Source organism: Nyctereutes procyonoides, unplaced genomic scaffold (assembly GCF_905146905.1).
Source record: "Nyctereutes procyonoides isolate TBG_1078 unplaced genomic scaffold, NYPRO_anot_genome, whole genome shotgun sequence".
NCBI classification, from domain to species: domain Eukaryota; kingdom Metazoa; phylum Chordata; class Mammalia; order Carnivora; family Canidae; genus Nyctereutes; species Nyctereutes procyonoides.
Genome location: NW_026575132.1, coordinates 17,383,672 through 17,404,259, shown reverse-complemented (window position 1 = coordinate 17,404,259; position 20,588 = coordinate 17,383,672). Strand labels below are relative to the sequence as shown.

General features: G+C 39.5%; 1 protein-coding gene across 7 annotated transcripts in view; it reads right to left on the bottom strand.

Moving 5' to 3' along the window:
* MAP2 (microtubule associated protein 2) overlaps positions 1-6,745 on the bottom strand; it is a 288,028-nt gene extending 281,283 nt beyond the window's left edge. For all 7 annotated transcript variants that reach the window (XM_055345233.1, XM_055345236.1, XM_055345237.1 and 4 more), the window contains exon 1: positions 6,662-6,745. The gene's annotated coding sequence lies outside the window, so the exon portion shown is untranslated. The remainder of the gene's footprint in view (positions 1-6,661) is intronic.
* Positions 6,746-20,588: the final 13,843 nt, after the last annotated feature.

The following is a 20,588-nucleotide window of genomic DNA, read 5'->3' as shown; positions in this document are numbered from 1 at the left end:
CCATAAAATTGTTTTTCTTATCAAATTGTATTTAATATCAAATGTTCACATGTGGAACATCATAGTATAGTTTTTAATTTTCTCAAAGTCAACTGATTGCAAAATAATTTATTTCAACTATAAAAAATGGAATACTTCTAAAAGACTGTCTACAAAGATTATTACACACACACACACACAAACACAAATACTACCAACCTAGCCCTTTGTGAGACACAAGGCAAACAAATTTCATGTGATCAAAAGCTGCTATATGTACTGACTCCATATTATTGTCCACTGAAGAAAAAAATTATATGCTCTTGATTGCAAATTTTTTCAAACAATAAATGGTAAGTATGTGCAGTAAATTAATGAATGAGGTCTTGTCCCAACTATACTCAATAACATTAACATAAAAAGAATACATAGCTGAATCCTTAAACTTTTTTGCCTGTTTTTAAAATGAGCCAAAGGAATATGGTATCTTACAAAAAGCAAGCAGCATATTGTTTAAAATATTTTCTGCCAAAAATCTGCATACACTTACGGAAAGACTAACCACAATTTTGAGAGGTTCAAGGCCCAAATAAAATAATAAAACTTCACAGCTAATCATCAATTGCTTTAGTGTCAGTGACAGTGATGTTGCATCATTCTTTCTAAGACAATAAAATTGAGAACATTTTTCGGTATCAACTCATTATAGAATTTCACTGTTGTCCATGAACAGTACAACACAGTACTGTTACAACTGTTACAACAATAACATGTAGCCAACTATAAGCCATTAACACTTAAATAAGGTAATGTGAAAGGCTCATATTGGCATCATTAGTTAGCATCAAATTAATAGAATTTGTGTATTTACTCATGAGTTTGCTTTAAATGTAATAGACCTAGATAGTTAAATGATGAAATATTCTCATGGATATTCAGGCACTGTGTTTTATGATCATTTTGAAATGGATTCACGATGGCTAATGATGATGTTGTTCAGAGCAATGTAATTAGAAATATTTTATACAAAACTGAATTCATCTAGTTCAGTATTTTCTGATTAGTCATTGAGTAGTTGGTACTCAAAATATTAAGTATTTATCTGTGGAATTAGTTAACTAGCATTAAATGAAGACAATGGATTGACTGACACATAATGACTTTAATAGTCAATTTAATTTATAAAAATAGCTGAACCATTTTACTTGGTGTCAGGTAAGAAAAATGACAAAAAAAAAGTTGGTTAACCAGATTTTTCACTTTGAAAACAATTAGTGGTATAGATGTACTATTTTTACCTGCAGATTTAAAAAAATAATAATTTAAAGAATGCTGGTGAAGACACAGTTGGGATGAGCACTTATGTTTAAGATAAGGGAACCTGGGTAAACTTGGTTTAAATCATGGGAAGAAACAAGGTAGTAACTTTTCTTCCAGATTCAGAAAGGCCTCCTAGAGGCAAAACACACAATCAAAGACTAGTATACAAGGAAAAGATTATTCAAGGCTAGAGGATAAAGAAGGCAAGATCAAAGAAAGAGCCAAGACAGCGATAGAGCACTGAGGAGGGAGAGAAGGTAGCATAAAACTGCATGTTAAATGAGAAATATAGATGTAATGGAAAATAAATTCAATAAAAATGGCAAGCTATACAGTATTTGCATTTTCTAATGATCAATGATTTTTTGCCAACACAAATTGAAAAGAAAGAGCAAATAAAAGGAAGAAGAAAAGAAAGAAAAGGTCTGGGGGAAGAAGGAAGGAAAAAAGAAAACAAAGAAGGGGAAAGTCAAGCTGTGTGACCTTATTACAAGTAAAATTATTTTCTCTATAAGACTTATTAACATAACAGAAAAGCAAAAACACAAAAAAGAAGTTTGCTGCCTCTGGCGAGTTTTAATGGAAAACAAATTGTTTAAAACTTTCCCCAAAGCCCACAATATAAGTTAACCAACTGAAAGAGGAAATCCTGAGCTCTTTATTGTGTCTAAATTCTCAGAGAATTTCATTAAAATGTAGAAGTAGGGATCCCTGGGTGCTGCAGCGGTTTAGCGCCTGCCTTTGGCCCAGGGCGCAATCCTAGAGACCCGGGATCGAATCCCACGTCGGGCTCCCGGTGCATGGAGCCTGCTTCTCCCTCTGCTTATGTCTCTGCCTCTCTCTGTGTGTGTGTGTGTGACTATCATAAATAAATAAAAATTAAAAAAAAATAAAATAAAAAATAGAAGTAAAAAGTATCATGTTAAAATACTGTAACTCAACGGAAAGCTTATTTCTCTTGAACAGGAGAGATTAAGTTCAAAGATTAGATTCAAAGTGTTTTCCCTAAAAAGTCAACTAATTGTATTCACGTTGTTTTAAAATTTTTTGATACACTACAGAATTGCTTCCAATAAGCATCTTTTATAAATTTCATAAGGAAACACCTACAGCCTTAGTTCAAAGTAATGACAGGGAAGGATATGGAGAAAATATAATGAGGAGGTAGAAAAACAAAACAGATTTCTTACTTCTCCACCCATTTAGACGCAGGCTCTTCTCCATCCGGAATCAACTATTAACAATGAGAACCTATTTTCGTTCTTTGGTCTCCTCCTACTGCAACCCACCCACCCACCCACCCAAACTTCTCCACAGACCCTTCCCCTTGATTTTGGTGCTTTGTCTATCATTTGTGACTTCATAGTTCTTTAATTGCTTTTGAGGCCTGGAATCAACTCCTAGGACTGATAATCCCTTGAAAATAACCGAAGTTGCTTCTCAGAAAACTATGAATTTTAAGTTTCATGTGCTTACAGCACTTAAAGATATTACTTTCTACAGCTGATTGATGGAAGTGCTTGAGGGCCTATCAGTATTTGCAGTCTGTATGCATATATATACGTGCACACAAAGAGTTATATTTTATCATGCCCTAATTAAAAATATATAAATATATATGGACTCAAAAGGTAGGTATACATTAGGATATTTATATAACTGATGCATAACAGCTTGTCTTTGAGATGCTGGGACATCTCCTCTGTCCAAATGCAGTCCCTTGCTCTCTGCGTTGTAGCTGTAATACAACAGCTACTCATCTGAATGTCCCCTCTTACAAAAGAAATAAATTCTTCTAATTTTATTTGTAAATTTCTTAAAGCCAGGGACCATGTCTGCTATATTTTTGATAATTACATAGCCTGCAGTATGATTATTTCTAATGGGTGACATATAAATAAATAATAAATAAATAGGAATAAATCTCTCTTAAAAGCTAATTTGTACTGAGAATAATACTATTAAAGAATACTAGTAATAGTAATAGAGAAGTCTAACATTCAAATGTAAGATTAAAATGGTGTAGAGGGGAAAACTGGTGAAATGATCAAAATACTGCCCATATCAGAGGTATAGAACGAGTCGATCAAGACAATGATCTAGACAATAATAAAGACATAGAATTAAGGTAGCAAAAACAACTGATATACCCAAGGAATCAGATATGAATCAAAGAGCTTAATAGCATCTTTAATTCATGTATCAGAGACAAAAGAGCTTATGACTTTTTCAGAATATTATCTTCAGGTTCAGGCATCTAGTAATGACTTACCTAATGACTACTGTTAGCATTAAGGAGAATAATATTGACCTGGGGGTAGTGTTGTCACCTACTGTAACTGTTATTTCAGATTCTTTATCTTAATCTGTCACAAGGAAATGAAGAATTGAAAAGACTTCATTAATCAGAATAATCTAATTCAATACCAAAATCCCCAAGTTGGTTTCACATAGTCTGTCTCCCATGGATATTGATGAATAATTTAGGGATGCACACACTGCTATGTATGCATCTAACCAAACATAATAACTTTAATTTTCAAGTCCAACAGTGGAACTATAGTTCTCAAAAGCACAGTAGTCCAGTCTGTTATCCAGTTGCTAGTAAAATTCAACACAAAATATGTGTGTCCTAAGAAAACATGCAAGGAAGGATACACTAACAAATATTTTTTTCTTCCTTCTCCCTTCTGATGTTTAGAAAATTTGCAAATTGATTTAAGCCAAAAGTGGTAAAGGAATGAAATAGTTCCTTCAGGCTTAGATTCTGTGCCAAGTTTCATTTCAGGCTGCATATTTTTGTCCAAGTTCAAGATCTCTGAAAAGAAATACTTTGAAAAGAAGTACTTAAAAGAGAAAATATCCCTTTAACCTCAGCAAAGCAGTATTAGTAGAGGCTGCTATGGGATGAGAAGGGCTTCTGCCTAGGGATGGGCGTGCTCCTGGTGTTTGGTTTCCACTGAGAGGATGTCTGCTCTCTCAATGAATCTGAAGTAGCTACTAGGATGAGGTAATGGCTGTGCCAGTTTCACTGGGTCATGCTCTCTCAGCACATTCTTTCTCCTCCCGGAGTAGGTGCTGTAAACAAGTCATCCTGAGAGGGTGGCGGTGGAGAATTAACAAATCCTACATTCAGAATTCCTGAGACATCTATCTCTGCTTTTGGTAGTCGAGACACAACCAGAAGCTTAAAGTGGCACCACCAGCCAGAAAGAAACAGTTTATTTGACAAGAAGAAGGGGAAAAATAAGAGAGGAGAGAAACAAAGAAAATGAAAACTAATGTAATCAAACAATTTTAAAAGAAGCTCAATTTTTAAATTGCTTAGATCTCCAGGTGTATGTGTATTAGACAATTTTCTACTTACATGTAAAATTTTTTTAAACTTCTGGAAATTAAATGGTATTACAGCAAACTATGAAATACTATAAATTAACAAGAAATAAGTCACAAACAGATAAGCAGCATGGACCAATGATCTTAAAGACACAATAGCTTCATAACATGCAAATCATGAATACAGATGTAAACCTATGGTCATCAAAGAAAATTATCAGAAAATCAATGTTACAATACACACACAAATACAATATTCTTTATTGAAAGAAAAAATGCCATCTACCTCTACTTGGAGGGAGGATGCTTTTGTGCATAAATAGGAGAGGGTTGATTGAAACACCCAGGATTTACAAATTCATAAAGATTTCTACCGAAATACACCTATTGCCCAGTTAAACGGGTGTTTAGTGTCACAGTCAGGTGAAAGGCTATAATCTTCCTCTTGGGCATTCTAAAGGGCTTTTATTTATTTAGTCTATTTTCATTGCCAAAAAAAATATAATTGCCCACAATGAAATGACAGCACGACAGAGCTATGCTTTATACTGGGCTGGTACCTGAAGCTCAAGCCCAAGACATTTTGCATACTGTGGCTCACATAAAAGGCTTTGTTCTCCATCGCCTCACTGCGGCTGCAAACCTCAATTTCAGTTTGCAGTCATTTCCTCTCCTGGATCAACCATTTTTAAATAAATTATACCTTTAACATTTGAGTTAGTTCCTTGCCAACATCCATTAATCCCTCTCCCTCACATTCAAAATTATATATCACCCCAACAATATTTTCTTGTTCTGCACTAGAGTTCAGTCACACCATAATCCTCAAACCCTCAAAGAAAAATTTAAAAAGATTTGTCCTTTAAGTATCTATTCCCTTTTGCAATATTATGTATAGTGTATTATATGTGTGCATGTGTGTGTGTGATGTGTACAAGTGCACACATGTGCATGAGTATGTATGTGTATGCATTTAAACGAAAACCCTTCACATTGTGTCAATTTTAAGTGTCCATGTCCTGGAAGCATTATGCTAAGGGCTTACAGCAGATGGCACACAGCAATTGTTATAAAAGGGCTTGTTGCTAATGAAAGCTTTTTATTTTCTGACAAAAATCCTGAAGCCTTGACGCCAGGCAGTATAACATCAATTCCAGTTTTCAAAGATGCCTTTTTTTTTTCTGACCCCATCTGCTTTACTACCCCCACCCCTCCCCTACACACACCCAAACACACCTCCCCACTCCTGGCTCCTTTCAGACACTCTTTTAAATCTCCATCCTTAAACAAAAGACTAGGTTGGGGAAGGACGAAACTCGGCATTGCGGGCCCCCAAAAGCCTTTTAAAAAGAAAAAGAATAGACAGACTGTAGGTGCAGGCTTCCCACCCCCCTCGCTTGAAACAGAAAGACTGTGTGGACGTTCAAGCTCATCCAGACATATTTTCGTGTCCCGCCCTCCAACACGACCAGACACTTGATTTTCTCATTTTCCTAAAATCATACTTATCAATTTTCTTCTTCCAGCTATTTTTGGAAGAATTACAAGGAAAATGATTTCAAATTGAAAAGGCTTTCCCAACTCACTCATTCGTCAGTGTGCAGCTCTCTGCAGCTAGAGGGGCAACAAAAAAAACAACAAAAACTCCCCCCCCCTTTATCTTTGTATGACCCACTCCTCGTCTTTCTACAGCTCAGGTGATACTGGCTCTGAATGCACAGGGATATCCTAGCCCGACGTAAGTTCCCGGGGCTTCAAAGTGGTACCCAGCAAGGTCACAGGCTCTCCTAGGAACCTAGAGCCAGGAAGCAGCAGCAGCGCCCATTGCCCTGCTCTGTGGGTTCACCTGGGGAGGCCGGGCCCGAGGCTGCCGCCAGGTGGAGGGGACGGGCACCTGCGCGGCTCAACACACAGGGGACCAGACAGCCCTGCCCACCCTCTCCGTCGACGGCTCCGTCCACGCACAGAGCCACGCGGGGGAAGGAAAGGCGTCCTGCGCGGAAGCCGAGGTGGGGGCGGCTCTTACCTGGACTGGATGGATGCACCCGCGGGGGCCGCTGCCTGCGCTCCCGGACTGGACGACTAGGTGCCCTCCGGTGAAGGTGGAGGGGAGACGGGGCAGGGGAAGGAGGAGAAGAGAAAGAAGCGGAAGGAAAGAAAGGGAAGCGAGGAGGAGGAGGAGAAGGAGGAGGAGGAGAAGGAGGAGGAGGAGGAGGATGCTGCCTCGCGGCCGCCGAGAGCCCGCGCAGCCCGAGCGCCCGGCCCAGTCTGAGCGCCGCCCTGGCCCGGGCTCCCGTAGCCACCGCCCCGCCCCGGCCCCGCCCGGCCCCGCCCCGCGGCCGCCGCCCCGCCCCTTCCCCGCCCCGCGGCCACGCCCCGGCCCGGCCACGCCCCCGCGGCCACCGCCCCGCCCCGGCCCCGCCTCCCCATGCGGCCGCCTGCAGGCGGCTCGGCGGGGCCCCAGCGGCAGTGCCCCGCAGGGGGAGCGCGGCCGGGCCTCCAGGCGCATCCTGCCCGCCGCCGCAGGGCACCGCTCAGGGGCCGCCGGCCACGCGGGGCTCCAGAGAGTCCCCCTCCGCCGCCACCGAAGGACTGAGACACCCAGCGGACCTCCTCCTCTGACACCTGGGGGAGAATTGGTGTCCCCATTAATGCCCTCCTTTCCTTCTTTTGTCACTGTGAGGCGAGGGGCCCCGCTACCCCTCCGCGCAGAAGGCTCGCTGGCCTCGCTCGCACAAACCTACCTGACAGCGGTTGCATCCGGAAAATGGGGGGGGGGGGGTGATGGGGGGGCATGAGGAGAGAGAGCAACTCTTGTCGGTACTAAGGGAGCAATGGCCAAGAATTTAGACGTCTTTGCCCCTAACCAGATGCATTCATTCATTTTTTTCATTCAACAAATGTTTAATGAAACCTACCCTATCCGGCCCTGTTCTAGGCACTGTAGAAACAGTGAATAAAACAGTCTCCTCTGCCTCCCTCCCCCTACCCAAACCTACTGCCTTCAGGGATTTTATTACACGCTAGATAGCTAGATGTATGCTCCAGAGTCCCCATCTTAATCTGATTCACAGTATATGAGTGAGGATAAAAATATTAACCCTACCCCTCTGCCGTGTTTAATATGAGGATATAATTACATCATGAATAAGAAGAGTCTGGGAAGAGTATAAAGAATGATATAAGAATAATGAATTAGAAAACACAGAAAATGTTGACCTTGAAATGTTGCCATTAAAAATAACACCTTAGATACTTCTGAAAGTGATATGACCAATGGGGAAAACAGATGATTCTTTACCTCGGAATCTTCATAATCAGAGAACGGCACTTTATTATAAGTGAGAGAGGTAAGATGCAACTCAGAGTTGCTTCAAGCATTTCTATCAAGTTGTAACAGGTGTTTTTAAGGTCAGCCGAGAGAGTGAGGTGTGGCTTGTGCAATTTCACAGTGCTGATGAAACAGCACTTATAATTTGGTTTTGCCACTTTTTTATCCGTAGAATCATAGATGTATAAAACATTAGCGTTGATTTCCTAGAGTTGATTCCTAGTGATTTTCCAATACATATGGTTTAATTCCCTCAATTTTCAGATGGAAAAAAAGAAACCTAATGATAAGAGGCTGTGAAGATGAAAAACTATAACAGAGCAAACTCTGAAACCCTGGCCTCTGAAGTCACACCCCATGCTCTCTGTACTGCTTCCCTCCACCCAGCTTCACCCCATATCTCGGTGACGCTTCCAGTGAGGTTGGAAGTATCAGGGCACACCCAAGTAGCAGGGAAGTTGGAGGAGTTAGGTCTCTTCCTCAGAACAGAGCCTGCTTGACAATAGGAGATCTTAGGAGACTTATGAAACCATATGAGGGATGGAAGGAAGATTATGAATCCTGCCAGAGTGTTAGCAAGCTGACAGGCATGACCTAGCACACTGGTGCAGATGCTCACTGAGAGTATCTCCAGTACAATTATTGTTTCTCAGTTCTGTTAATTCTGTGCTATTTGGTACAAGAACCGCGTTCCAAAAGGACGGCACTCCCTGCTGCCTTCTTTCCCTTCAGGAAGAATTCCCCTGAGCCTGCATCAACTCTGAGCTTAAAGTAGATGATGTACCTCGAGCACAATCCTGCCCATCCTCATGTTCTGCAAGCAAAATATTATTCTAGCTTTGCAAGAAGTCAAGGGTTGCAAGTCCTACAATGTTATTATTGTCTTTCAAAAATCTTTTGAATCATCTAGTGTTGCATTTCTGTATAAAATTTCATGCCAACTTATCAATTTCTATAAAAATAATGCTGTTTTTTAGTTGAACTTATGTTTAATTTATACATCAAGTTTTGCAGAATTGCCATTTTAGCAATATTGAGTCTTCTAATCCATGAACATGGTATAGGCCTCTATTTCTTTAGATATTCTTGAGGTTTTATTAAAAATACACATATATTATTAATAAGCTTTATTTCTCATAATGGTTTTGTAATTACAGAAAAAAATTAAACAGAAAGTATAGAGAATTCCTAATATACTTCCTTTCCTTCTGCCCAGACTTTCTTCTATTAGTAACATCCTGCATGGATATGTTACACCTGTTACAACTGTACTCTTGTCCCCATGTGGCAACCGCGAGGACATCAGGGAAAGACCAGGCATCCACGAGACATTTTAGTTCTTCCCGTCATGAAGCCTCTCCCATGAGGAGCTGGGCCAAGTTCACTGGGCTCTGCCTTCAGGGCACATTAGACATTATTATTAATAAAGAGCATAGTTTACATTAAAGCTTGCTCTTGGCCTTGTAGTTTTGCAGATTTTGCCAAATGTATACTATCATGTATCTACCATTTACGGGATGATATAGAGTAGTTCACTGCCCTAAAAATCCCCTGGGCCCTGTTTATGCCTCTCTCTTCTTTCTCCTCCCTACCCAGATGTCATACAGTTGAAATCATACAATACATAGCCCTTTCCTATAGATTGGCTTCTTTCATTTAGTAGTAAGCATTTGAGATCTTTTCATGCCTTGTCCTGGCTTGATAGCTCATTTCTTTTTATCACTGAATAATATTTCATTGTATGAATGTACCAGTTTACCTACTCACCTATTGAAGACATCTTGATTGCTTCTAATTTTTGACAATCATGAATAAAGCTGCTATAAACATTCAAGTTCAGGTTTTTGTGTTGACATATGTTTTCAGCTCATTTAAGTAAATACCTAGGAGCACGGTTGCTGAATTGTATAGTAGACTGTTTAGCCTTGTAAGAGGCTGCCAAACTGTCTTCCAAAGTAGTTGTACTTTTCCACCAATAATGAACAAAAATTTCCGTTGCTCCACATCCTCAACAGCATTTGGTGTTGTCAGTGTTTTAGATTTTAGACTTTCTGATAGTTCTGCCTCATTGATACATAGGTTTGCAATTCTATCAGTGAACCCTGCCTCCTGGTTAGAGTAATCAAACTGTAAACTCTGAGGCTTTTTTTTTTTTTTGAAGGAAAACACCAACTGGGAACTAGTAAATCTACCACCCCCAGGAAAAGCGGTAACTACTGAAACAATATAAATTGCCTGGTACTGGGGGGTATAAAGAAAAAAGGAGAAGCTATCTAAAAACAACACCAAGTGGGTATTGTGGCCTGCCCATCGTGCTTCTAATAGCCTGGTATGCAGTAAAAAAGCTTCATGACTCATGGTGGATGACCATGGACTACCAAGAATTGAAAAAGTAGTACCTCCCCCTGACCCACCCAGCTATGTGGCTGTTCCCTATATTGCCATTATCTTATATACCTTGGCCCTGGTCCCAGGAAGGTAACATGCTGTACTGGACTTAGCAAGTGATTTTTTCAGTATAAATTTGGCTGCTAAGTCAGAAGATGATTTTGCCTTCATAAGTGAGGGGCAACAATGGACCTTTCAAGTATTTCCATAAGGCTACTTGCACAGCCCCACAAGACGTCATGAGATGCTATCCAAAGATCTGTCCTTGTCGTCCTTCCCCGAATCAGTAAAATGAGTCCATTACATTGATGACATAATGTTTTCATGTAAAGACTTGCCTCTGCTGCAAGACATTCTGCAGACTTTTCTGGAACATCTGTGAGGGAGAGGATGGGCAGTGAACCCACAGAATTTTAAGATCCAGGGACTGCCGTAAAATTGTGGGAAGTCCTTTGGTTGAGTAGAGACACATGTTGTCTCAGACACTATGATTATTAAGGTGCAAGCCTATCCAACCCCTGAGGACATGAGAGAAGTATAAGAGTTTGTATGGATTTGGGGATTTTGAAGGATCTGGCACAGTGTCTCCATCTCCTAAGCCATCTGACAAATAAAGGATACATGTGAGACTGGCAATCAGTGTAACAAACTGCCTTTGAGAAAGCAAAAATACTAGTGAAAGAGACTGGAGTTCTGGGCTCCCATCTGAGTTAGATATGTCCATGACTCTAGAAGGTATAGGTTGGACGCTGTGGCAGAGACAACAGAAGGAGAGAATACCCCTAGGATTTTGGACACAGCTGTGGAAGGGACAGAAACCTGATATACCTCCAAAAGCAATAGCTTCCAGCAGTGCATATAGCACTCTCCAGGTAGAGTCTCTCATGAAGGAACAACATGTCATGGTAAGAGCTTCCCTTCTTATCAAGGGGTGTGTTAGAAATCTGTTCCATCCACCCACTTCTGCTGCAGTTCAAACTCCCACTTTAACCAAGACCTACTTATAGCAGAGGAGCACCCTACTATCAGCTCACTCTCTCTAGAAATACAGTACTATTATGCACCATAGAGTATGTAGAGCTTCTAAATACCTCTGCCCCATTCCTATGGTGGCCTTTTTGGCCAATATAGAGGGAGTGGAGAAAATTCTCTCTGATGCACAGTAAAGAGATGGGTCTGGTCGGGGCAACCCATCCACACAAACTGCAGCCCAATACTGACACCATCTGGGTGGAAATAGGAACAAACCACAGCAGCTACTGGGATGAACTCCCAGTGGTTTGGTTGGTGTTCATTCATGAACCCTGACCATTAACCCTTTACACTGACAGTTGGGCTGTTTTAAAGGGGAGGATGATCATGAATAAGCCTTTCTGGGGTCAAGATATGTGGAAAGAGGGCAGCCTGGGTGGCTCAGTGGTTTAGCGCTGCCTTCAGCCCAGGGTATGATCCTGAAGACCCAGGATCGAGTCCCACATCGGGCTCCCTGCATGGAGCCTGCTTCTCCCTCTGCCTGTGTCTCTGCCTCTCTCTTTCTCTCTGTGTCTCTCATGAATAAATAAATAAAATATTTTTTTAAAAAGATATGTGGAAAGACATTTGGGTTCCCCTGCAAGAGTCTGAGGCAATCCTCACGGTCTTCCATGTCCCAACTCATAAGGTGTGTGTTGACACCCCTTGACCATCAGGAAGCTGAGGCCGTAGCTTGGGTACAAGCCTTAGCAATGGATGCTTCAGTAGATGCAGCAGATTGAGTGCTAAAAAGAGCAACCACCATAGCACCCAGTAGGGGTGATGCATGCCAAGGATACAAGATTGAAATACAATGACTTGGTTAATACAATAACAGCATGTTCTGTGTGTTCTAGACAACATCAAGGTAACTGCCAAAGGAATCTTAAACCATCCACTGGAGTTCCCAACCAGTAAGGGATTGGCAAATTACTGATACTGTCTCCTTTCCTCTGAGTGAGGATTCTAAGTATGGCTTGGCTTGTGTGGAAGCACTTGGTCTGGCCTAACCCAAGCTTACCCCTGTTGCTGCACAAACCAGGCTGCCCATTAGGGTATTTGAGGAGCTAAGGACCATGTATAGATGTCATCATTGAATAGACAGCGATGGGAGGAGGTCACATTTCAAAGGTTATGATGTGTAAGATTGGGCAAAAGAACGTAACGTTGAATGGAGGTTCTATTTTCCTATAACATGCAAGCAGCAGGCAGGGTTAGTCGAAAGGAAGAATGGAATGTTTTAAAGCAGCAGACTGAATTACTAACAGGTAAAACCACCTTGGCTAGGTGGTACTTTCTCAGGTTTTAATACATTTGAGTCATCAACTAGTAGGCCCTGTTGCTCTGTATGTCAGACTGGGAACACCTGCCAAAATGCCCAATACTGTAAACAGTGTAGAAATTTTGGGAAACAGCCATTGTTCTGATTCTCACTGGGGTAATGCTGCTGAGAACACCAAGCTCCATCACACCTGGGAAAGGCATCATTGACTAGAATTTGCAATGGGACATCTCTCCTGGATGGGGAGTTACTTTGCACCACTGGTTAAGAGGGAACTACTCATTCTCCACTGGGATCCCGTTTTCCTGCTGCATATTGGACCTGTTGAAACACACCATATCTGGAATGGAAAATGTACCATTGAAAGAGGGAAGGAGGTGGGGTCCTGGTCTGGCATATGCCATCTGGTACATTTCCTCACACTGGACAGTGCTGCTTCCCTTGACCAACAGGTCAAATTCCTAAAGCTGTAGCACATTCACATCTAAGGATCAGGCCACAAGTTTAATTCTTATAGAAGGGCAAGACCCTCCCATAGAAGTTCCTACTAAATATCCATCTTTTCAACCTTAGACATCTGCTGTTCCTGTGGTGTCCAGTCATGAGATGGGTACCTGATGAAAATGCCTTTCTACAATGCCCCCCTGCCAATATTCCTGGCTAAGAAATGAATCCAATTATTGGATAAGTCGGCACTGCCCCTTTCTAGCTTGTCATGGTTGCCATGGTGGGTATCACTACTCCAGGGAAGGGGTTGGAAGCACTACAGCCATACATTAAGGAAGAGCAAACTAGGACTAATATTCTTAATTCACCTGGTACTGACTTAGAAACCTGTGTCACACACTATCAATAACCCTGGGCATGGGGATTCCTCTTCTATCAAACTACACAGGCAGCCCGTCAAACTGCTGACTGGAAGGATCCTAAAAATATCACTATCAAGGCTATGAGTGGCTACGCTCAGATTTAGGATGGGTTCCTGTGGCTCAACTCAGTTTATGCAGATTTGAGCACAGACGCACCCTTATTCCAGGTTGGGAACAGAAAAATGTCAAACAGAACCAAACTAATTTGACCAAGAATATGGGATGGATATTACTGGAAATGTGTAGCCATTCTGTTAAATGAAGGATAGCAATAGTTTGGCACTAACTAGTCATGCCACTCAGGTGCGTACTGGGAAGCCCTGAATGAATCCCAATGGTTGTGAGATAGAAAACTTCGTGGCTTCTACCTGTGTAGTCTGTGTGGTTGGGCTGCTGTACCCTGGGTTTTCTCTGAACATAGGGAAGAATCTGCCCCTTGGTAAGAAAACTTGCCAAACTCCCTCTTCTCAAGGGTAGATGGGCACAGTCTGTCTTCTTTCTACTGGTATGATCATTTGGCAGCTTTTTCCCTCTCCTCTGGCCTGGAGGATATTATAGCACATAGAAAAAAAGTCCCTACTAAATTCAGCCAATAACCTTAAATGACAGCCTTCAAATTTTGTCTTTGCCGAACACCTAAGTGACTCTAACAAGAAAAGCTGTCCTCCAGAATAGAATGGCCTTTATTACTGCTTTGCAAGAAGACACATGCGCCATTATCCAGACAGAAGGTTGTACATTCCTACCTGATGAGTCTACTAGTGTATCATCTTTATTAAATCACAAGAGGATACAAGTGAATACTCTGAGTGATCTCCCCCACCCCACCCTAGGGGACTTAATAAATTAGTGGTTTGGATCATGCGGCTTTCAGTAGAAAAAAAAATGTTACTTAAATTTCATTATCTTAATCTGTGGTTTTTTTCCTGCATGTGTCTATACCGTTGCTGTCATATCTGCCTCCAACACCAGATAGAGTCAAATGAATCACCTCTGTGCTAGTGACAACCCTTGCTTACCGCTCAGGATATGCTATACACAAATGGGATGTTTAAGGCTGTAGGCGATGGGCAGCAGAGAGGTGCATGGTTAGAAGAGGTCATTGAGAGGATGTGACCATGGGTAGACCCTTGAGCTGGTTTGGGCCTATCAGCAGCTTCTTACCTCCTCTCCTGTCCTTCGAATGAACATTCTGCTCACCATTCCCACAGTGGGAGCAGTTTTCAAGGATGTATCTGTGAGAGAACAATGTGTTGCCAAGAACATCTGAACCCAGGTAAGGCCTCTTAGAAACATTTTTCCTGGCAGGCGAGCACAGAAATCTATTCATCTTGTGGCTGTCCACGACAAGCCTCGAATGTAAGTCCCCTTGCTTATTAATCTTTCCACCTACCAACCTGAAGAAAGAAGAATCTTCCTTGCCCTCCTTTACAGGGGGCCTGTTTCAGATTTCACCCGGTGTGCTCCTGAGCTTCCCAAGTGATCTAATAATCCCACCTTCCGTAAAGGCTTTGTGCGCAGATATTATAAAGAATTCTCAGAACTCAATAATATGAAGATATACAACCCATGTCAGCTCTCCACCAAAAGACTAAATATTTGAACAGATGCCTTTACCACAGAATATATAGGAGTGTCTACTAAGAACATGGAAAGATGCCACATATAGCCTAGAAAGAATATAATTACAAAGACTGACAATCCTGAGTGTCAGTGTGGATGTGAAGACATTGGAATTCTCCTACCCTGATGGTAATAGTATAAAGCTCGACATTCACTTGGGAAAACTATCAGTTTCTTAAAAATGTAAATATGTACTTACATATATCTAGGTGCTCCACTCTCAGTTCTCCACCCAAGAAAAAGGAAACGTATGTCCACGCCAAGATGTTCATCTTCATGTTCAGAGCAGCATGATTCATGCCAGCTGAAAACTAGAAGCCACCCTTATGTCACAGAACTCATGAACAGATAATAGAGTTCTGGGCTAGAATGCTACCACACAATGATGGGACTGGATACTGACATGTGCAACAAGCAGGACGAACCTCAAAGACATTTGTCTAAATTCAAGAAGCCAGACACAAAAGATTACTTATTGTATGATTTCATCTGTGTGAAATTTTAGAAAAGCCAAAACAACCAAAATAGAAAGTATATGGCTGGTTGCCTGAGGTGAAGAGTGGGAACAGTTGACTACAAACCAGCACAAGGGAATTTTTTCTTGTGGTGGTTTTATTGTTCCCAAACTGGATGGTTATGGGTGCCTAACTGTGTAAGCCTACTAATACTCAGCACACAGTACGCTTACAAGGAATGAATTTTATAGTATGTCAATTATCTCCATAAATCCATTAGAGGAAAAATGTGCAGAGTTAGGTGGAGTGTTTTATAAGTGTCGATTATGCCAACTTGCCCATTGTTGTTTCTATCAACATCCCTGCAGATTTTTTTTTTCATTTGATCTCTAAGTAGGAACAAGGGTATTGAAATAGCCAACTATATAATTGTAGATTTGTCTATTTCTTCTTCTAGTTCTGTTAATTTTCTGTCATGTATTTTGAAGCTCTGAAATAGTACATATGCATGTATAAGGATTATTACATGTTTTCTTGATGAAGTATTTCATGTATCATAATTAATGTTCCTCCTTTCCTGGTAATACTGTTTCTGCAAAGCCCACTTTGTTTGACATTAATATAATCACACCAGACTTCTTTTGGTTAAGACTTAACATAGTACATCTTTCCCTGGCTCTACTTTTAAAATTGAGATATAATTCAGATGCTAAGGAAGATTCAGCCTTCTGAAAAGTACAGTTCTGTGGGTTTTAGCACATTCACAAAGTTGTGCAAGCATCACCACTAATTTCAGAAGCTTTTCCTCACCATAAAAAGAAACCACCACACTGATAGCAGTCTAATTCCGACTCTCACCTTCCTTAAGCCCCTAAGAATTATTAGTTTTATTTCTGTCCCTATGGATTGGCCAACTTTGGACATGTAATATAAATGGATGTAGCTTTTTGTGCCGGACGCTTTCTCTTAGCTTAATCCATGTATTAACATGGATTAGTTCTTCATTCCTTTTTATGACTTAATAATATTCCCTTGTAGGATATGCCACATTTTGTTCATCCACTGATAAACAGCTGAAGTGGGTTGTTTCCACTTCTTGGATGCTGTGAATTCTGCTGCTATGCACTTTTGTGTACACCTTTTTTTTTTATATGGGTATATGTTTTCAATTCTCTTGTGTTTATGTCTAGGGATGAAACAGGAATATATCCTATACAGCCTAGAAATATATACATCTATAGTTATATATAACTGTATTTTTAATAATTTGAGTAACTGCTAAACTTTTTTTTTAAAGAAGCAGCACTATTTTACATTCTTCATACCAACAATGTATGAAGGTTTCAGTTTTTCCACATAATTACCAAAACTTGGTATACCTTGTCTTTTTTTTTTAATTTTAGCTATTCTAGTGGGTGTGAAGAAGTATCTCATTGTGGTTTTGATTTGCACATCCCTAGTGACCAGGGATGATATTGAGCATTGTTTCATGTGCTTCTTGCCCATTTATATATCTTATGTGGAAAATTATTTGTTCAAACTCTGCCCCTTTTGAAAATTGAGTTACATGTCTTTTATTGATGAGTTGAAAGTGTTCCTTACACATTGTGGATATTAATCCTTTATCAGGTATATGATTTGCAAATATTTTATGTGATTCTATGGCTTATCCTTTCACTTCCTTGACACTGTCCACTGAAACAGTTTTTAATTTTGATGAAGTCTGATATATCTATTTTTTTATTTGGCTTATTGTATTTTTGGCATCATATGTAAGAAACTATTACCTAATCCAAGGCCATGACAATTTTTATCTTTTTTCTAAAGTTTCATACTTTTAGTGTCTATGTTTGGTTGATTCATTTTCAGTTAATTTTTTTATATGATGTGAGGTACAGGCTTAACTTTATTTTTTTGCATATTGACAACCAGTTGTACCAGCACCATTTCCTAAAAAACATTCTTTCCCCACTGAATTGTCTTGTTATATTCTTTAGTAAATATGATGTTGGCTTTGGGTTTTTTATTGGTTATTCTTGATTGGGCTGAGGAAGTTTCTTTTTTTTTTAAGTTTTTTATTTTTAATTTTTTATTTATTTATGATAGTCACACACACACACACACACACAGAGAGAGAGAGAGAGAGAGAGAGAGAGAGAGAGAGAGACATAGAGGGAGAAGCAGGCTCCATGCACCGGGAGCCCGACGTGGGATTCGATCCTGGGTCTCCAGGATCGCGCCCTGGGCCAAAGGCAGGCGCTAAACTGCTGCGCCACCCAAGGATCCCGGGCTGAGGAAGTTTCTATTAGCTCACTGAGTGCTTTTACCATAAAAGGATGTTGAATTTTATCAAATGCTTTTTCTGCATTAATTGGGATGATTGTATGTTTTTTGTCCTTTATTAAAATAATTTATCATATTGATTACATGTTGAAACAATATTGCATTCTTGAGATTAATCACACTTGATCATGGTGTATAATCCTTATATATTATTGGATTTAAATCATTAGTTTGTTGAGGATTTTATTTATATATTTATATTTAAGGCTTTCTTGTGTCTTTTTTTTCTTGTGTATTTTAATATAAAATGTCTCTCTTATGAAGTGTATCTATTATATATTTGAAACAATGTTTCAAGTGCATCTTATTAATATCTGCATTTTTCCAATCCATTTACTTTTAATATAATTATGGATAAGGTAAGACTTACATCTGTCATGATGTCATTTGTTTATATATATATATATTTTTTTTTAAGATTTCATTTATTTATTTGTTTAACAGAGAGAGTGTGACAGAGAGCATAAGCAGAGGGGAGGCATAGAGGGAGAAGCAGACTCTCCACTGAACAGGGACCTTGATGTAGGGCTTGATTCCAGAACCCTGAGATCATGACCTGAGCCAAAGGCAGGCACTTAACCAAGTGAGCCACCCAGGTGCCTGTGTTTGTATATATCTTAAGTCTTTTTATTCCACTATTGTTCCATCACTGACTTTGATAATTAGGTATTTTATATTGTACCATTTTTCATTCTTATTTCTTTTACTCTATTTTTCTGTTATTTTTCTAGTGGTTGTTTTTGATATTATAATCAACATCTTGACTTATAAGCATATAGTTTGGATTAATTCCTACTTAATTTTAACAGTGTAAAAAATCTTTGTTTCTGTACAGCACCATTTCCTCACCTGTTGTTTATCCTACTAGTGCCATACAAATTATACCTGTGTGCTCATCAACATTGAATTATAAGTATTGCTTTTGAAGTTCTTCTAACTCAGAAAAGAGGACAAATGTGTTGTAGTATTCTCGTAGTTAGGTCGAGTTAGGTAGGTGACAAATTTTCTCAGATTTTATTGTCTTGAAATATTTTATTTTGTCTTTCTTTGTAAGTGATATTTTCACAGATAATGCAATTTTTAATTGACGGTTTTTTTTTTACTTCATCGCTTTAATTATATATTTCCATTACCCTCTGGCTTGCATATTTTATGAGAAGACTGAAGTCATTTTTCCCCCTGTATGTAATGTGTAGCTTTTTATGGCTGCTTTCATAAATTTTCTTTATCATTTGTTTAGTTATGATGTTCCTTAGTAAGTGGTTTGTGTGTTTGTGTATTGTGTGATATTTATCCTCCTTAGTGGTTTATGAGCTTCCTAAATCCTTGGGTTTATAATCGTCATTAAATTTCAAAAATTCGGGGTGCCTGGGCAGCTCAACCGGTTAAGCATCTGTCTTTGGCTGAGGTCATGATTCCAAAATTCCAGGGTCAAACCTTCAGTTGGGCTGTCTGCTGAGCAGGGAGTCTGTTTCTCCCTTTGCCCTCCCCATGCTCGTGCTCTCTCTCTTGCTCATTCTCTCTCTTAAATAAATAAATACAATTCTTAAAAAATAAAACATAATAAATTTCAAAAATTCTTGACCAGTATTTCTTTAGTAATTTATTAGTGTTTGCATGGTATATAAATATTAAAATACATGGATATTTAAGTGTTTAATCTTGTTTCATATGTCACTGAGATTGTTAATTTCTCTTTTTATATGTGTGTGCTTCGGTCTAGAAATAATCTTTGTCTCTTTAGATTCATTAATCTTGTCTCTATGTCATTTAATCTGCATTGTATAGATATACAATATCTATATACTTAAGTATATCTAGAAGTTCCATTGTTTTTGATTCTTCTGTTTTTCTCTTCATTGTGCTACTGTTTTTCTTCAAGTACTTGAACATTAACATTTGTACCTTTTTAAGATCCTTTCATTCCTATTTCTGCCATTTGTGTTATTTCTGATTCTTTTACTTTTGAGTGATATTTCTCTTGATTAACTTCATATTTTCCTGCTCGTTAGCCTATCTAGTAACTTTCAGCTGGACACTGGACTATGTTCCAAAATAAGCAGTTAAATTGAAATCTTCTCTAAATACTGCTTTAGTTGCACTCCACCAATTTTATGCTGTATTTTTAAGAAGATTTTATTTATTTATAGAGAAAAAGTGACAGTGAGAAGTGGGGGGTGCTGAGAGAGAGGGAGAGAGAGAACTCGAAGGAGATTCCTTGCCAAGTGCAGAGCTGGATGAGGGGTTTGATTTCAGGATCGAGAGATCATGACCTGAGCCCAAATCAAGAGTCAGGTGCTTAACCAACTGAACTACCCAGATGCCCCTTACATTGTATTTTTATTATGTGTTAAATTCAAAATATTTCTAATTTCTCTTGTGATTGCAATAATATTCAAATTCAAAATATTGTTATTTAATATCTTAGATATCTTATTCTTATTGACTTCTAATTTATTTCCAATGTGGCCAGAGAACATACTCTGAATGACATGCTTTAGGTAGTCCATCTGCCGCACAAGGTCATAAGGCATTTTTCCATGTTAATTTCCAAAAGCTCTTTTATTCTTAAATTTTTATTTGTTTTTAAGTAATCTAAAACAAAGGGTGGAACTGGAACTCACTATTCCCAGATCAAGAGCTACATGGTC